The sequence below is a fragment of the Benincasa hispida genome, chromosome 9 (genome assembly GCF_009727055.1).
Source record: "Benincasa hispida cultivar B227 chromosome 9, ASM972705v1, whole genome shotgun sequence".
NCBI lineage: Eukaryota > Viridiplantae > Streptophyta > Magnoliopsida > Cucurbitales > Cucurbitaceae > Benincasa > Benincasa hispida.
The window spans coordinates 65645182-65665085 of NC_052357.1; positions in this window are offsets into that span (position 1 = coordinate 65645182).

The window sequence follows — 19904 nt, forward strand, 5'->3', positions numbered from 1 at the left end:
TTGATAGATGCGTTAGAAGAGCAGAAGAGAGAAGAAAGGAGGAGAAAATGTTGCGAGCAAAACCCATCATCACAGAAGGTAAATGAAGAAGAAAATTACAAGATGAAGAAGTACGCCGCAACAATGAGATTTCGATAGAAGAAGAAAGGAAAAGGCTCGAAGAGGAACAACGCATTTTGCTGGCCTCCGAGCAGTTTGAAAAAGAAATTGAAGAAGAAGAGAGAGAAGAAGAAGAAGAAGAAAGGAAGAAGAAAGAGGAGAAGGAGAGGAAGCACCGAGCAAACGTTTAACGCATCAGAGAGAAGAAGGGCAAGGAACTTGCTGAATGGCAGAAGGAGGAACAACGCAAGGCAAGGGAAAGGAAACAAAGGCAAAAATCCCACCTTGCGTTGACTAAAGAAAAGGGCAAAGCAGTTGTAGAAAGTAGCGAGTCCGCGTTGGCCCATCGAAGAAGAGAGAAAACGATGATATGCTGATGGAGATGGGATTTTTCCCCGTGCCAACGCCACTATCAGACCTGATCACAAGTGTCATACTGAAGCACGGATGGGAAACATTTTGTCAGTGCCCAGCAGTTGTCATTCCAAAGGTAGTACACAACTTCTACAACAGATGGCTACATTGCACCAAGGATGTGGTGACCATAAAAGGGCAAATGGTGTCTTTCAGTGCAAAGGACATCAATGAATTATTCCTAATGAAGAGCAAACCAGATGCACTGAGTAATAAAATCATTAATGATCCTACTAAAGAGCAGATGGAAGATGTGCTGCAAACATTGACGCAACCAGGCACTAAGTGGACAGTTTCATTGAAAGGCATCAGAACTCTGGCGTCCAAGACACTGCTTCCCGAGGCGCAGCTTTGGGTATATTTGGTAAAACGGCGACTCATCCCAAATTCCCATGACAAAACAATTTTGAGGGATCGAGTCATGGCCGCATATTGCATTGCATGCGACATTCCAATCGATGTGGGCCAGTTGATCGCAAGACAAATTCGAGGTTTTGTGGGGCACATAAGAGGTCAGTATTTCTTCCTATGGACTGTTTCAAGTTTATCAATGGGTGTAGGCATTGAGGAAGAACCCATGCCTGAAGTTCATGGTCTCATAAACGTCAAGATTTTGATGTTGCTCCTTAAAGATTCCCCACACTACTCCGAACTCCCATTGAAGAGACCCGTCATTGATTTGAATGCGCCGCAGCAACCCAAGCCAAAAAGACAGCGGAAAGATGACAAAGGAAAAGGGATAGTCCAAGACTCAACAACGTAAGAATCAGAACCCTTAGACCCTTTGCCTTTGATAATTCACCCTTCAAGCCCTCCCGTACAACCTTCTTCTTCCCTTCCCGAGCACTTCACCAACCTTCTCCTTGCCCTTGATTCTCCAACTGCATATCTAGTAGCTCTATCCTCACCTTCAGCATCATCACTACAACTTCTCCTTCCACTGCCGCATGTTGATGACCTATGCAATTTGGGTGAAGGCACTTCTGCCTAACCCCAAAACGTCGATGGTGAAACATCGCAGGCGCAACCTACCATTGCCTCCTTAGCTACTGAACTAGCAGGTATGCGAACCCTTCTTACCCAACAACAAGAACTCTTCTCCCAACAAAAGGCCTTATTCTGCTAGAGAATAGATGCGGTGCACGAGCAAGTAGAAGATTTATAACGCAGTGTTGCGATGACTAGACAGGTGATGATCAATATTCAACGCAACATCTATACGATCCACCTGAACCAGAGGCAACTAGCGAAGTGCAACCATGAGTACTTTAACTTCTTGACAACGTATCTTCATAGTCCCATGGTGCCTCTACATCTCCAGCAACATCTACACTTTAAAGAAGCTCCTCGTGTACCTCATTAAAATCCTCCACCAGAACCTCTTCCTCCTCAATAACTTTACATTCTTTTATTATTGCGGGCATTATTTTATTTATAACTTTATTTATTATTTCTCTATGTATAGAAGCCAATTCTTTGATTCTTTGTAAATGCAAAATTTTTGTATTGCGTTAATTATAATTCTTTGTATACTTAGTTAACTTTTAATACAACTAAGTAGCAATTCTTTCAAGTATGCAATAGCCTCTTCTTTATCGTCCTTTGTCATTATTTGTGATGTTCTTGATCTTTTATTTTGCGTTATTCATTGCGCTGCCATGTTGTATAATATGCATACACTTACTAACATTTCCCACACCTTGTATTTTCTAACTAACACTTAGTTAATTCGTAGCTATAGCAATGTTTTACCTTTTATCCTTCAAAACTCTACTCAAAACTTCTTTTTAAAATTTTGTCTAAGTGTTTGTCTATTCTGTCCAAACAACGCAATGAGGACCCTGCGCATCTCTAAATTTGGGGGTGGGGAAGGTCTGAGCAGATGAGATCAAGTGATATGCGGTCATTAAGAAAAATGCGTTCATTATTTCCATCTCCAAAAAAAAAAAAAAAAATCATATAAACTCCAATGTCAGTGCAAGGGAAACCTCAAAAACAATCTCAACCTGATAAGAGTTAAGGTTTGAAATGAGCCTGCTCGTAGTTGGATGTTCGCATGACACCCGTAGGAGCAAGCCAAAACGAAGGTGAGTTTCCAAGAACAATGCAATATGAAAAGAGAAAAACATGCAAAAGGGAAAAATAAAAGAAACAAGAGACAACTTCTCTAAAATTCATGAGTTAAAGTTGTGATTGGCACACAACCCTAGTTGGATGTTCGCATGACACCCGTGGGAACAAGCCAAAACGAAGGGTGCACCATGATCAATAGTCTCTAATAAATGACGCAAAGTTTGACCACCGCATCCAGACGCATCACTTTGTTTTGACAAAAAGAGGTAAACATTCCTTTTAAAACTAGAAAAGCATTTTTGAGTAGAAATTTGTAGTATAGAAGAATAAAGTAAGGCTTTGTTATGAATTTTCAAGGATAGAAAGAAATTGCGATGTTAAATAATGTGCCTAGGTGAAGCATTCGGAGCAACCAATCTACGCAAAAATTTAGGATAGGAATTGAGCATTATTGTCTTAGTAGAAGATATGCTTGAGGATAAGCATATATCTAAATTTGGGGGTGTGATAACTTGTAGAAATACAAGTTATTTATACTGTTTTATTTAGATATTGCGGCCAAAAGAGAAGAAAGTTGCGTCAATTGTATAGAAATTAGCTAAGAAATGCGAGAATTATAAATTTTTGTCAATACACCCACTGACACCATTGCGATGGTAGAAAAGAATATTTCAAGTCTGTTTTGTAGGAAATCAAGTCACCGTACGCATTCATGGCTCAAGATAAAAAGAACAACGCATCTACATCGCATTGCGCCCATCATTCAGGAATGAATAGACGATCAACGCAATGACGGTGCATGCGACAATCGATCAAGAGCTAAACGATTAACGCAATCTCAACCGCATGCGGTAGTAAAAAACAACACCACATGCGGGCAAATGATCGAAGATGTAAAGAGCAACACAATTGCGGAGGATTCTGACGCGTGTACAGCTGACTGTTGTGCATTTCTGAAGGGATTGATTGCGTAACAAAAGGAATATTCACTCCACCATTTCCGAAATTGCCATAACAATACAGTGGGGGCCACAAGTCAGAGAGTTAAAGATGAGCCTATAAATAGCTCCGGCCATTCCACTGAGAAGATATACTTGATACAGGCATATTTTGATATTTGTATATTGAGAGAGAGACTGGTTTGAAGAGCCTGAACGGAGAAGATCTGGGAAGATTTAAGAGACAAGGCCGAGAGGTGAGTCTCAGGGAAAATCCTTTCAATCTTCGTCGTTGAAGCTCTGTACCAAGGTCACTTCTACCAGATGAGCAAGCCTGAGAGGGAAGCTCTTCTCTTCATCCATTCCATACGCCGACAAGAAAAATCCACCATCTAGATCTGTGTCAAGACGTTGGCACTCTTCTGTATTTGTTTCTATCTCTTTATCATCAATTGTATTCATCTTCTTAGTCTATCATTCACACCATGTATCAGACGCTAAATCTTAGTATTGAATGTCACGATCATTTCCATCTTCATCTTTCTGTCTATTTCCGTTCATCCGTAAATCACTTTCTCCATGATGTTTTCTTAATCCCCTGGTAATTAGTAAGAATTAAGCAAGGAAAGTAATATGTGGTAAGGCAATAAATATGTTTAGCTAAATCATGCTAGACGACATCTTCACCTGTGAGAGTAGAAGTGAAGATGTCATTCCTCCTGTCGAGAGAAGGTTGGAAGAATGCGTTAACTAAAGCGAGAAGTACTTCCAGAGATGGAAGCAACCTTGCGTTCATTACGTTCATCCCTGTTTCACCATAGAGATGTGGGAATACGGCCGATCACCGAGAGGTGTACGCCAAGGGAAAGCGGAACCGTAGTTATGTCCTTAACGCAATTAATTCCTTGCGATGTTTATATTAGTTATCTTTTCTATTTCTGTTTCATACATAAAGACTTACCACCACATACCACGACCCTTTGTATAATCTTTACAGTCAGTCTCAAACTCAGTATCATGTATCAGTATCCTGTATCTTGTATCATAATAGCTTAGGTTTACTTTTATGCACTTTTATGTTATTAACGCAACTTTAGTTTATCTGCACAATTTTACTTTACCGCAATTTAATTTCATATACAAACACAATCTTTATTAATTGTAAAAACACCGATCGCATATATCACAAATATAACACATTAACGACAACAATCCCTGTGTTCGACCTCGGATCACTCCGAGAAACTTGCGGTGGAAATATAAGCGCAAGAAAACTTGTGACAATGCATAGCATACTACAAACATTCCATTAATAATGCATACATCTAGAAGTAGTATCGCATAAAATGTGCATGAGCAGCAACACAACATAAGATTACATTTTGCGTTACAAGTTTATGGCAACATGAGCTTGTAGCACATCATTATGCATGCACATTATATTCACCAAGTTCAAGTCATCAGTCACACGTGTGCATATTATCAAGTCGAAATCTTGCATTTGCAAGATTATTTGCTCAAATAATTAAGTTAGGAGTACAATTTTCTGATTATACAATTAAGACCATTCGTCTTGATAATGCTGGTGAATTTACATTCCAAGCTTTTGATAATTATTGTATGTCAATTGGGATAAGTGTTGAACATCCTATAGCTCATGTTTATACAAAAAATGGTTTAGCAGAATCATTTATAAAATGTTTGCAGTTAATTGCTAGACCATTTCTTATAAGAGCTAAACTTCCTACATTTGTATGGGGACATGCTATTTTGCATGCGGCCTCACTTGTACGCATTAGGTTAGTAGCTTATCATAAGTACTCACCATTACAATTAGCTTATAGCCATGAGCCAGATATTTTTCATATGAGAATTTTTAAATGTGTAGTATATGTTCCAATTGCTCCAACACAACGCACTAAGATGGGTCCTCAAAGGAGGTTAAGAATATATATTGGATATGATTTCCCATCAATTATCAAATATCTTGAACCCCTGACGAGTGATGTAGTTACTACACAATTTACTGATTGTCATTTTAATGAGACAAAATTTCCAACATTAGAGGGAAGAATTAAGTTGGAAAAAGAAATTACGTGGAGTGCATCGTTATTGTCTCATTTAGATCCCCATATAGATCAATGTGAACCTAAGGTTCAAAAAATAATTCAGTTGCAAATATAGCAAATCAGTTACCAGATGCATTTATAAATGTTAAGAAAGTGACTAAGTCACATATACCAGCTGCAAATGCTCCACTAAATGCAGTAAGTTGTCACCAATGAGTCTAGGACATGCCAGAAGCGTGATAGACCATTCGATTCCAAAGATAAAAATCCTCGAAAAAGAAAAAAAAAAAGTCAAGAAGGCTTGGTTGAGGGTATAAATACCCATGAAGAAATCCTTGACATGACTAGTGAGAAAAGTGAAATATCTAAAGATAATAATGCGATTTCAATAAACTATGTCATGACAAGAAAAAGATGAAATCGAACTAATGTAGTTATTGACAATATTTTTGCATATAATGTTGTTCTTCTGAAAGTGAAGATCTTGAACCAAAATCTCTTGAAGAATGTCGACATAGAAAAGATTGGCTTCAACAGAAAGAAGCAATTGAGGCAGAATTAAACTCACTTTCAAAATATTAAGTTTTTGGACCAGTAGTCCAAACATCAGAAGATGTCAAATCTGTGGGATACAAATGGGTATTTGTGAGGAAAAGAAATGAAAAAAAATGTGGTCATAAGACATAAGGCAAGACTGGTTGCACAAGGTTTTTCACAAAGACCTGGTATTGAATATGAGGAGACATATTTTCCGATGATGGATGTAATTACATTAAGATATTTAATTGGTCTGACTGTGTATGAAAATTTGGACATGCATCTTATGGATGTAGTCAAAGCATATTTATATTAATCTCTTAATAATGATATTTATTTATTAAAATTCTTGAAGAATTAAAGGTACCATAATATTAGAGAATTATATATATCATAGAGATTCTTAGAAAATATTCCTGACGAATGTGATATAATCTTTTTATCCAATATTTGTTGGTATGAGGGTATAGAAATAACCCTATTGTCCATATCTTTTTATAAATAAATCACAACATGAAATTTACTATATGTTGATGATTTAAGCAGAAACTCCTGAATAGATTTCAAAGACAAAAGAATTTCTGAAGAAAGAAATTGAGATGATAAATTTTGCCTTAGCTTGCAAATAAAGCATAGAGCAAATGGAATTGCATCAATTTATACATTAAAGATCTCTTGTAGATTATGTACATCATTGAATACTCCTATGGTGGTTTATTCACTCGATGTGAACAGAATATATCATCTTATCTCAAAAAGATGATGAAGAATGTTAGGTCATGAAGAGCCATAAATTTTGAGAAATAAGTGCACTTATATAGCTTGACTAGTTTATACACTGCACTTTGTATGTAGTATTTTTCACTAATTTTGTTACATATATATAGTATTCCTCCAAAAGGAGAATATTGGAGTAGAGTTAAACATATGATACGTTTTATTTGAGAATTAGTTTACATTGATTTATTTTATTCTAATAAATCTATTTATGATCTAGTTGATTGTGAAGATGCAGGTTAGTTATCTAACCCATACAAGCTAAATCTTAAACAGGTTATTGTTGGGGTTGATGCCATAAATCTCGTAGGGTTCTATAGTTTGTAAACATTGTTGAACAAACTCATTATGTATTTAATAAAATATATGATATTTTATTCACATTGTCTATAAAATATATGATATTTTAGTTGCATTAACCACAAACGAATAAACTAACATCCATGGTTATCTTTGTAACTTAAACATGTATGTGGAGACATACGGGTGGATCATGTTTAAGTGATAACCTAAAAAAGTCTGTAGTATATGGATAAGACTAGATACCTTATCCTGGTGACACTATGAATATGACCCATTTTGTAGGTATTACAATTGTTGTAAAGTGCTACAAATGATCTGATCCTGATCATTCAGTATTAGACATGCGAGCGGAGATATTTTATACAAAGGAGTTTGTATAATATCAGACCACAAAATGTTTAGTCTCATTATATAATATCGTTCATAATAGAAACTTACATTTCACCAGGATGACCATAGTAACATGACTTGAATCCTGAGTGAGTTGTGAACTCTTGCTCATGAGAGCAGTCCTTTGATTTATATGAGTGAGAGTGTCCAGATCGTCGACTCAACAAGTCTACCATTTTGGGGATTCGCCTGATTAGGGACCTGGGAACACAACTACACAAGATGGAATTCACTCATTCCCCGAGGCAGGAGTAAGTAGATAAATTGCTTCCTTAAGGGCTGATTCCGAGTCTTGATCAATGTGGGACCACACCCTCTCCTGGTCCGACCCTAGTAGGACTATGATCTATTGTTCATTAGAGGAATTAGTGATACGTAAGGAGTTAGATGTAACTACAGGGGCAAAAAGGGTAATTTGGCCCAACTATACTTACGTGAAGGCTCATCCTACTATTGATTGGTTATATCCAATGGACACAGAAATATATATGTAGTGCGAAGAGTGTAGCTGTCGGTCTTTAATGGAGTGTCCGACAGTTAACGGATGGTGAATAATGTAATTAAAGAGTTTAATTATTATTCATGTACCATTGGAGCTTCAAGCTATAGTTCCATGAGGTCCCTTTGATAGCTCAATAGAATTTAGTTGAGAATCAGTTTTTGGATTAATTTGAATTGTTCAAATTAATAGAGAGATTTAATTATATATGATATAATTAAATCGATTCAATTATATGTAATATAATTGTCTTAATGTATTTGATACATTATAGCTTAATGGGAGAAAATAAATATTTGAATCTATGAATTGGGTTCATAATTGTTAAATTTAATATAAATACGATTTATATTAAATGCCATACAAAAGAGAAAAGAAACTATAGTTTATATTGTATGTGATACAATATTAAAACAATAAGTTATATGTTATATTTGATATAAAATATAATATAAAATATAATATAATATATATATAATATGATAAGTTAGTTATCATATTTTTATTTATATTATTATTAATAATAAAGAAACGAGTTACAACTCCCTTCCCCATCTTTTCTCTCCACCCACATTAATGGGTGGTGGTTATTTTTTATGGCAAGAAGAATAAAAGAAAAAAATGTTTTTCTTCTTCTACAATGATTGTTGTTGGTTGAACGATTGAGAAAGAAAGAAGTGTTCATTGTCTTTGAGTTTTGTGTGAAAGTTCTCAATCTTCTTCCTCTACATATTAAGCTTTCCTTTTTAACCAAAATAGTCAGAGCCCACCATTCTTGGGTTTTCATCCTGAGAATACGAAGGTATCCATTGTGGTAGTATACCAAGGTATCATGACGACCAGTTAAACAAACCATATCGGCTACTTCCTCAAATCATGCCAAAATTCTTGCAATCATGAGGCTAGTCGAGAATGTGTATGACAATGACTCAGCACATTTGTGGAACGTGTGGTTTGTCTTCTAGTAAAAATCTTCCAACGATATTATACGAATACAACACAACATGCATATCCCAAATGAAAGGAGGATATATTTGGAAATAGAACAAAACATATTTCACTAAGGCTTTTCTATACTCATGATCTTGAAGAAAATGACGACATCACTGTACAATAAATTTGTTCGAAGGATGACCTAGTAGACTTATTTACAAAATCATTACCAACCGCAATCTTTGAGAAATTGGTGCACAATATTGGAATGCGACAACTCAAAGATCTCCTTTCCATGAGGGGGAGTAAATATATTATATTCTTTTTAAAAGTATTAGATTATATGAAATATATACTATTTTTCCTTCACTAGGATTTTTTTCCCAATGAGTTTTTTCTAGTAAGGTTATAACGAGGCATGTTTCATATATATAATGGGCATCTAAGAGGGGGTATTTTAAATATTATGATAATAGATGCCCATTAGATGGGCATGCTTAGTGTCCATTGACCACGTGCGATGCCCTCATTTCCCAAAGTGTTGTCCACGTGTCTCAACATTACACACTATTAATGTCTATGTAATCCACCTTCTAATTGCCAAATTGGCTATAAATAGTGGCATTTGGTGGGTTTTGGAATATACACATATTGGGCAAATTCCATGAAAATTGGAGAAAGTGGAGAATTTAAAGAAATTTCTTATTTTATATTTTTCTAATTTATTTTATTTTGTTTATTTATATATTATGTTCAATTTATTTTAATATTAATTTATTTTATTATTATTTATTATATTTTATTGGTATCAGTGTTCCCTTTGTACTTCTCAAGTTCACAACAAATAGTTCTACAAAGTACCGCTTTTTGGCATGAAAAATAGGTAGAGGTGCATCTGAGACTATATTTATCTTCATGTATTTCACCAATATTTTCAATCGTAATTTACAATGTGACAAATTCTTCTTACATCTTTATTTAAATATCTTAATTCTTCTTTTTTCTGTGTGATGAGCGATAAATGCATTTTGGAATGTATCCAAATAGTGTTCTTTTGGCATAGCAACTCGTGTGTTAAATATTATGTATAGATGCCAAGGTAAACTTAGCTCAACAAATAATAAACATGTTAATCTCCACTCTATATGTTAGTGTAAAAAAAAAAGTATTGATATATCTTTTGCCGCCCGCATGAATTTACAAAATGGTACCTGGGTAAATTTCAAATTGACATTGGTTAATGAAGGCTAGCATTTGTCAATCTAGTTTTCTCACCATTAATATACATTAAAGTGAACAGGTAATTGAAAAAAAGTGAACAAGTAATTGAAAATTAAGATGTCATTTGGAGTAAAACATAGGGAGATTTTCAAATATAAAAAAATAAGGGAAATTATTTATACAAAATAACAAAATTTAATCATCTTCCCATTTCTTTGTCTTCTTCTTCTTCTTCTTCTCCTTCTTCTTTGATCTAATCGCATAAATTCATAAAGCATTGAAAGACGAATTAAATGAAGCAATAAATAACAAAGTTCATAAAGCAATAAAGACAGGAATTAAGAAAGCGTGTAAACATAGAATTGAGATATGGACCGGAAGATAGTTTTCTTTGATGGACGCAACCTCTGCAGGCAATCCAGCTTGCCTACCCAATGTCTTCAGGGATATTGCTCCTTCCCATGATATCCAGGGGCTTCATAATTGCTTAGCAACGTTCCAAGTGTTCTATTACGTAACTCGGATGCCAGCTGCCCCACTTGAATCTCCAAATTTCTAATTGAAGACACAGGCGCCTGCATCACCGCATCGTTTTTATCCATGTATTGCTTGAGCAAGGACTCCAATGAATTACTAGAGTTGTTTGAAGAGGATGGTTGGTTGTGCGATTGTTTTGTTGACCCTAATTCTGATTGTGGTGAAAAGATGGAGGGTTTACTCGATTCCCTGAGTTGCCATTCTAATGGTTACTTGGCCTTCCTTGATTTTGATTCCCTTCCCAAACAAAGTTAGGGTGACTCCTCTAACCAGGATTATACGTGTTGCTGTAAGGATTGTTCTGGATAGCCCATACTTGCTGCATTTTCGATGGGCACATTTCCGCTGCATAGCCTCCTCCACAATTGACGCAACTGATTGCGGCCACTTATGTCGGCGCATTGGGTTGCGCTGATCCTTAGGAGAGGGCACCTTGATTAAGCACCATCGACTGGAGGATAGAGGTTACCGCGGCCATTTGGGCAGCCAAAGTTATCATTTTCTTCGCGGGGACAATGGTAGTTTCATTTCTTCTTCTTTTGGAGCCTCTTCCTCCGTATCCATCATCCACCCAGTCATCCATATACTGCGAGATGCGGTCAAGGATGACCTTGGCCTCAATGTATGTTTTATCCATAAAACCTCCTGCTGCGGAGGCATCAGCAACAGCCTGTGTTGATCTGTTCAGGCCATTATAAAAGGTTTCCATCAGGACGCAATCGAGTATTCGATATGCAGACAATTCTTCACCAGTCTTCTGAATCGCACCTAGGTGGTGCTAAGGGTCTCGTTATCCATCTGTTCAAAGTTCAACACGTCCTTTCGTCGCCTTGCGTTGACAGTCGGAAGGAAGAAGTTTTTCATAAATCACTCAACCAACTGATCCCATGAAGTAATCTCATTTGGCTCCAGTGAATAAGCCCACGTCTTGGCCTCATCCCTTAAGGTGTAAGGGAAGAGATATAATCAGATACCTTATGGGGTAACGCCAGGTATAGAGAAGTTATCGCACATCTCGATGAAACTGGTCAGATGAGCATGTGGATCCTCACCTTGCAAACCACCAAACTGCCCCCACATTCTGAATCATTTGGAGCATGACTGGTTTAATCTTGAATATTGCGTTCTCCTTAACTATCGGCCTTGAAATTCCGGGCGAAAAATCATATAGATTGAACGCCGTATAGTTCGTCATTGGAATGTTGCGATCAGCAGCAAGAAAAACAGGATCTTGCGCTGGTTGTCCCACCCCTTGATTTACCTCAGGTGCCACATTATCATTATTATTATCTATTGTGTTGGCCTTCTTTCACCTCACTCGGTTCTGGCGTGCCCTTGCGTGAAATGTACGCTCGATCTCTGGGTCAGCCTTGAATTCTGGATCAGTTCCAGTACTCATAAACTGTCAGACTGCTCTCCAGGATAAACAGCCAGTACAAAGAGATCTGTTCTGCAAAATATCACAAACATACTCAGCAATAACCGTTACCAATCCCCGGCAACGGCGCCATAAACTTGATGACTTGAACTTGGTGAATGTAATGTGCATGCATAATGATGTGCTACAAGCTCATGTTGTCATAAACTTGTAACGTAAAATGTAATCTTATGTTGTGTTGCTACTCATGCACATTTTATGCGATACTACTTCTAGATGTATGCATTATCAATGGAATGCTTGTAGTATGCTATGCGTTGTCACAAGTTTTCTTACGCTTATAATTCCAACGCAAGTTTCTCGAAGTGATCCGAGGTCGAACATAGGGATTGTTGTCGTTAATGTGTTATATTTGTGATATATGCGACCGGTGTTTTTACAATTAATAAAGATTGTGTTCGTATATGAAATTAAATTGCGGTAAAATAAAATTGTGCAGATAAACTAAAGTTGCGTTAATAACATAAAAGTGCATAAAAGTAAACCTAAGCTATTATGATACAAGATACAGGATACTGATACATGATACTGAGTTTGAGACTGACTGTGAAGATTATACAAAGGGTCGTGGTATGCGGTGGTAAGTCTTTATGTATGAAACAAAAATAGAAAAGATCACTAATATAAACATCGCAAGGAATTAATTGCGTTAATGACATAACTATGGTTCTGCTTTCCCTCGGCGTACACCTCTCGGTGATCGGTCGTGTTCCCACATCTGTGGTGAAACAGGGATGAACGTAATGAATGCAAGGTTGCTTCCATCTCTGGAAGTACTTCTCGCTTTAATTAACGCATTCTTCCAACCTTCTCTCGACAGGATAAATGGCATCTTCACTTCTGCTCTCACAGGAAGATGTCGTCTAGCATACTTTAGCTAAACATATTTATTTCCTTAGCACATATTACTTTCCTTGCTTAATTCTTACTAATTACTAGGGAATTAAGAAAACATCATGGAGAAAGCGATTTACAGATGAACGAAAATAGATAGAAAGATGGAGATGGAAATGATCATGACATTCAATACTAAGATTTAGCGTCTGATACATGGTGTGAAGGATAGACTAAGAAGATGAATAAAATTGATGATAAAGAGATAGAAACAAATACAGAAGAGTGCCAACGTCTTGACACGGATCTGGACGGTGGATTTTGCTTGCCGACGTATGGAATGGATGAAGAGAAGAGCTTCCCTCTCAGGCTTGCTCATCTGGTAGAAGTGACCTTGGTACAGAGCTTCAACGACGGGGATTGAAAGGATTTTTCCTGAGACTCACCTCTCGGCCTTGTCTCTTAAATCTTTCAGGATCTTCTCCGATCAGGCTCTTTAGAGCAGTCTCTCTCTCACTATACAAATATCAAAATATGCCCGTATCAAGTATATCTTCTCAGTGGAATGGTCGGAGCTATTTATAGGCTCAGCTTTGACTCTATGACTTGTGGACCTCACTGTATTGTTAAGGCAGTTCCAGAAATGCTGGAGTGAATATTCCTTCTATTACGCAATCAATCCCTTCAGAAATGCACAACAGTCAGCTGTACACGCGTTAGAATCCTCCGCAATTGCGTTGCTCTTTACATCTTCGATCGTTTGCCCACATGCGGTGTTGTTTTTTATTACCGCATACAGTTGAGATTGCGTTAATCGCTTAGCTCTTGATCGATTGTCACATGCGTCGTCATTGCGTTGATCGTCTATTCATTCCTGAATGATGGACGCAATGCGACGTAGATGTGTTGTTCTTTTTATCTTGAGCCATGAACGCATACGGTGACTTGATTTCCTGCGAAACAGACTTAAAATATTCTTTTCTACCATCACAATGATGTCAGTGGGTGTATTGACGACAATTTATAATTCTCGCATTTCTTAGCTAATTTCTATACAATTGACGCAACTTTCCTCTCTTTTGGCCGCAATATCTAAATAAAACAGTATAAATTACTTGTATTTCTACAAGTTATCACACCCTCAAATTTAGATATATGCTTATCCCCAAGCATATCTTCTACTAAGGCAATAATGCTCAATTCCTATCCTAAATTTTGCGTAGATTGGTTACTCCGAATGCTTCACCTAGGCACATTACTTAACATCGCAATTTCTTTTTATCCTTGAAAATTCATAACAAAGCCCTACTTTATTCTTCTATACTACAAATTTTTACTCAATACATGCATGCATGGAACTCAAAATGACACTCTGTTATGCAAAAATAAATGCTAATTAAATAAGGTAAGTTCAAAAGACTTTCATTAAATTCAAATATTAAAACAATAGTAGGGTACCCAGAAATCATAAAGGACAATAAATAAGTCTAAAAAACGATCCTTAAAAGTAAGTTTTAAACATCAAAACTAAAAATTAAGAGAAACATGAAAAGAACTCTAAATCTCATGATGCGGAAGCGTAAAAACTAGTCCTAGTGGCTCGATCACGAATTTCGCTTGTCCATCGCCGGTGCATCTCTACCCTTACCTGAAACAACAACATGAGAAAGAACGAGTATAAAATACTTAGTAAGTAACTCTACTACTGGGGTTAGGCTGGGCATCTATATCCTCTAGATACCCACCTCTGGTGAAACATATAAACTGTTTTAGTCCTCATGGGACAAATATACGTATGAAACAAGAAGGAGACTGAGTCCTATCCTACTATAATTAAGTATGACCACTACCTTTGGTGAATCCCGAAGGAATCACAAACTGGTGAGTCTCGAAGGAAACACAAACTGGTGAATCCCGAAGGAAACACAAACTGGTGAATCCCGAAGGAAACACAAACTGGTGAATCCCAAAGGAAACACAAACCGGTGAATCCCAAAGGAAACACAAAATCTAGTGGGCATTTGACTAATCAGTAAGGACATTTGCACAATCTCAACATCATAATCATCACTGTAGGAATCTATGACATACATATAAACCTCAACATCATGGCTCTACAACATATACATATACCTCAACATCGTGGTTCTACAACATACATGTATACCTCAACATCATCAGATCAAATATAACCATGGAAGCACATACCATCTCATACTAGTATTCAAGTGTCTATGTGCATAAATAAATAATTCGGATCTCGTAACAGAGTCTCTCTCTCTTTAACCTATGCACTTTCTTCTTTTTCTTCGATCTGATCTATGCCTCTCTCTTTAGCCCATGCACTCTAATGTCCGCCAACCATCACACTCATGGCCAATCTTCGATCCACTGTCATTTGGGTCTACACCGCAGATCTAGTTGTACGTTGCCGAAGATGAGCTAATTTCTTTCTCTACCCGATTCACTCTCTCTTCCTCTAACTCTTAGATCCGTGTAGCTCAATCCTTGTCGTCGCTGTTTTGTTGCCACCAGTGCTAGAGTTCTTCGGATTTTGGCCGTTAGGGGGTAAGATTTTAGGTGTTTTGGGCTAATTTTGTTTGGTTCTTGAACACCCATTAAGTTTTGGTGTTAAAATTGACTTATCCATGATGTTGGATGCTAGATTTGAGTTTTGTTGTTTTTAGATAGTTGTGATATATTGGATTTGGTGTCCTAAATCTTATATATCTTGTAATTTGTAAAAACAAACCACATATTTAATAAAATAAGAAGTATTTTATTAACATTTTGACTGCATTAGTTCAACTCAATAAACTAAGATCCAAGATTATTTTAAATAACTTAAAACATGTATGTGGTTGACATACAGGTGGATCATGTTAAGTAATAACCTAAATGGTCTCTAGTAAATGGATAAGGTTGGGTACTTTATCCTGATGAGACTACAACACGACCCACTTTATAGTTGTTTCAATTATTGTAAAGTACTACAAATGTTCTAATCCTAATCATTCATGTGAAGATATGTGAACAAGGGTATTCTATACAAAGAGTTTGTATAAGACCGAACCACGAAATTAATAGTCTCTCTATATAATACCGTCACTGAATAGGCTTATATTTCACTAGGATGACCATAGGTGACATGATCTTAATCTTAAGTGAGTTGTGAACCCTTTTATATGAGGTCAATCCTTTGATCTTTATGGGTAAGAGTGGATACGTTAACTGACTCAACAAGCTTACCATTTTGGAGATTTGTCCGAGTAGGAACTGGGAACACAACTATACAAGATGGAATTCAGTCATTCCCGAACTTATGGAAAGTAGATAAATTGCTCCCTTAATAGTTGATTCCAGGTCTTGAATAATGAGGTCTCAACCTCTCACTAGACCGAGAGGTGTTAGTTTATAGTTGAATTTTAAACTGTTTGTTTATTAGAGGAATTAGTAGTACTTAAGAAGTTAGATGTAACTATGTCGTACAGAAAAGGTATAGGTTACATCAAACTTCAAGGTTGGTCTTGGTATTCTTTTTTTGAGAAGTAGAAATGGTAACAGCTACTCTAGGAGGAATGTTTTTATGCGATGCTAATGATTGAGAGACCGGCTTAGGCAACTATTCGACAGCCGGGCCGGTAATTTGACCAAGTTGTAGTTATAAGCGATCTGTGAAGGGTCGACTCAATGTTGATTGGTTATAACTGTGAATATAAAATATATCTGTAGTGCGAAGAATGTCGCTATCGGTCTTTATTGGAGTGGTCGGTAGTTAATGAACATTGATTAATTTAATTAAAGAGTTTAATTAATTAATCTCATATAATTGGAGCTTCTAATATGTAGGTCCATAAAGTCCCCTTGTTAACTCGCTAAAGAATAGTAATGAGGAATGATTTGAATTGTTCAAATCACTTGAAGGAATTTTATATTAATATGACTAATATATAATGTGGTTAATTATAGATGTAATCTATAATCCAAATTATGCAAGAGAGAAATATTTGAATGAGATTTGAATATTAAATTCTTGTAAATTTGATTCATGTAGAATTATAAGGTTAGAAAGGTATATGCATATAAATATGTGATATTTATATGTTATTAATTAACTATATATAAAATTAGATTTAATATATGATTATTTAATTTGTATGCCAATTAATTAAATAATAGTTATTTAATTAATTAGCTTTGAAGGTGGAAAAGGAAAAACTTGGAGAAGAGGTAACCCTTCTCCATATAATACATCTTTATAGCCTATTTAGGACAAGGGGTTTCATTTGTGAAAACCGAAAAGAAAACTAGCCTCGACACCAAAATTCCTGTCTATTCTCTCAACAAAATCTCTCTCTCCTCCTTTCCCAAGTGTTAGAGACCACACACCTAACCCTTGGAATCCTAGATAATAACAAGGTTACTCTTATGATGGTGTCCATGTTCGTTGAAGAGGCGTTCGTGAGAAAAGCGAGAGAAAATACATGAAGTTCCAGATTCAACAAAGATGAGATCCTTTTTCCCCTTACTTCTTTAATAGTCTGCTTAAATTTGATGTTTATCCTCTGTTTTTGTGTAAATTGTTTACTATTTTTGTTTTCTATAAAACCGACTTTGAAATTGCTCCGCGATCACACACTTTCATGGGATTCAATTCCCTTCATGATAGATATTATTATCAACGTCTATCAACATCTATCAGTGATATAAACTGATACAAGTCTATCACTAATAGATGCTGATAGAAATCTATCAATGTCTATCAATAACAGAAACTGATAGAATTCTATCATTAATACTCTCAGTGATAAAAATTGATACAAGTTTATCATTGATAGAAGTTGATAGAAGTCTATCAATGTCTATCAGTGATAGAAACTGATAGAAGTCTATCATTGATAATATAGTGATAACAACTTATACAAGCCTATCACTGATGAAGTCTATCAGTGTCTATTAGTTTTTTTTTTGCTATTTCTGTAAATAGTTTGACATTTTTTCTATCTGTGAAAATTTTCCTAAACTATAAGTGTTGGGGTTGATGCCTTAAATCTCGTGATCTTATAGTTTGTAAACTTTATTTGTATAAACAGATTATTTATTTAATAAAATAAGTGTTATTTTATTTGATATTTAGTTGCATTAACAAAAAACTAATAAACTAAGATCCAAGGATATTCAATATAGCTTAGACATCTATGTGATGACATACATGTGGATCATGTTTAAGTAATAACCTAACAAATTTGTAGTAGATGGATAAGGCTGGTAACCTTATCCTTGTGATACCACGGATACTGCCAGCTTTGTAATTGTTATAATTGTTGTAAAGTGTTACAAATAATCTGATCCTGATCACTCATATGGAGACATGTGATTGGGGGTATCTTATACAAATAGTTTGTATAAGACCGGACCACAAAATGATTAGTCTCCTTATATAACGTCGTTACTAGAAGTGACTTACATTTCACCAGAATGACCATAGGTGGCTTTGATGGAACACGAAACATACGCAGCGGAAAAAGGATCTAATTACACTCTAATTACTTTTAATTTAAAGGAAAAACATGCAATTGAAGGAAAAAACAGTAAATTAAAAATTACCTTTGAAGCTCCCGAAAATCGCTTTTCCTTGCTGAATCTCGATCCAAACTCTTCTGGACCACCACTAGAGTTGATCTACTATCCTCTGGACTTAGAACTAGGTTTCCGGACTCGATGAATGAAGAACCCGAGAGAGAGAAAGAGATGGAAAAAGAAATGGAACTTTGGGTTGAAAATTTTTCTCCAAAATTGTGATTTTTCCCACCCAAATTTTAAAACTAAAATTGGCAAAATGGGCAAAAGTTTTAAATCCAAATTCAAAAGCCCATATTTATAGAAAATGGCCATGCAAAATTGCATGAAAGAACTTCATAAAAATCCAACACCTAGAATCCACTATCTAAGTGGGCTTAATGTCTCCACTGAAAGCCAACACCTAGCCCACTATTTTGTTAGTGGATTTATCCAACAAAAGTTTGGATTTTTCCACTAACTTTAGTCAAAGGGCAAAATAGTCATTTTGTCAAAGTCAAACTTTGACCTAAAAGTAAACATTTTGGCTTTTTATGATTTTTTCTATGTTGACTAATTTGATCTCCCGAGCATGAATTCACATTCATTTTCTGGAAATTCAAATCATATTTGAATATAAGGTCGGTTAAAGTTTGACTTTTCAAAGTCAAAAGTCAACTTTTTGACTTTTTATATCTTTGACTATTTTCATTATTTCCGAGCTACCAAATATGAACGTATTCATATTCTTGATATTTAAATCACATTTAAATATTAAAGCTATATCTCTGAACTCAAAAACCAACCACTATATCCCATATACTTGTCGGTTTCACTCTTTTCACCTAATTCGAACAATTCGAATCATTCTATCATACTGTTCTAAGTTTATTCCATATGAGTTAGTAGGGGAACCTAATGAACCTATAGATCATGGGCTCCAACGATCCGAGATTAGCTGGCTAAACCCTTTAGACGGAGCTAATCAACATTCATTAACTAACGGGTCATTCCACTATAGTCCCGTAGCTGCACTCCCCTCACTATAGATATATTTGTGTCCATTTGATATAACCATGATTAGTAAGATAATTCTTCACAGGTTGTTCGTAATCTCGGCTGGGTCATAAAAACCGTTTTACCCCCGAGACTACATCTTATTCCTTAAGTTCCACTGATCCTCTAATGAACAATTAGTTTAAGGTCAAACCTATAAACCGAATCCCTCTCGGGCCAAGGAGAGGGTGGGCCCCCTTGTTCAAGACCTGGATTCAGTACTAAAG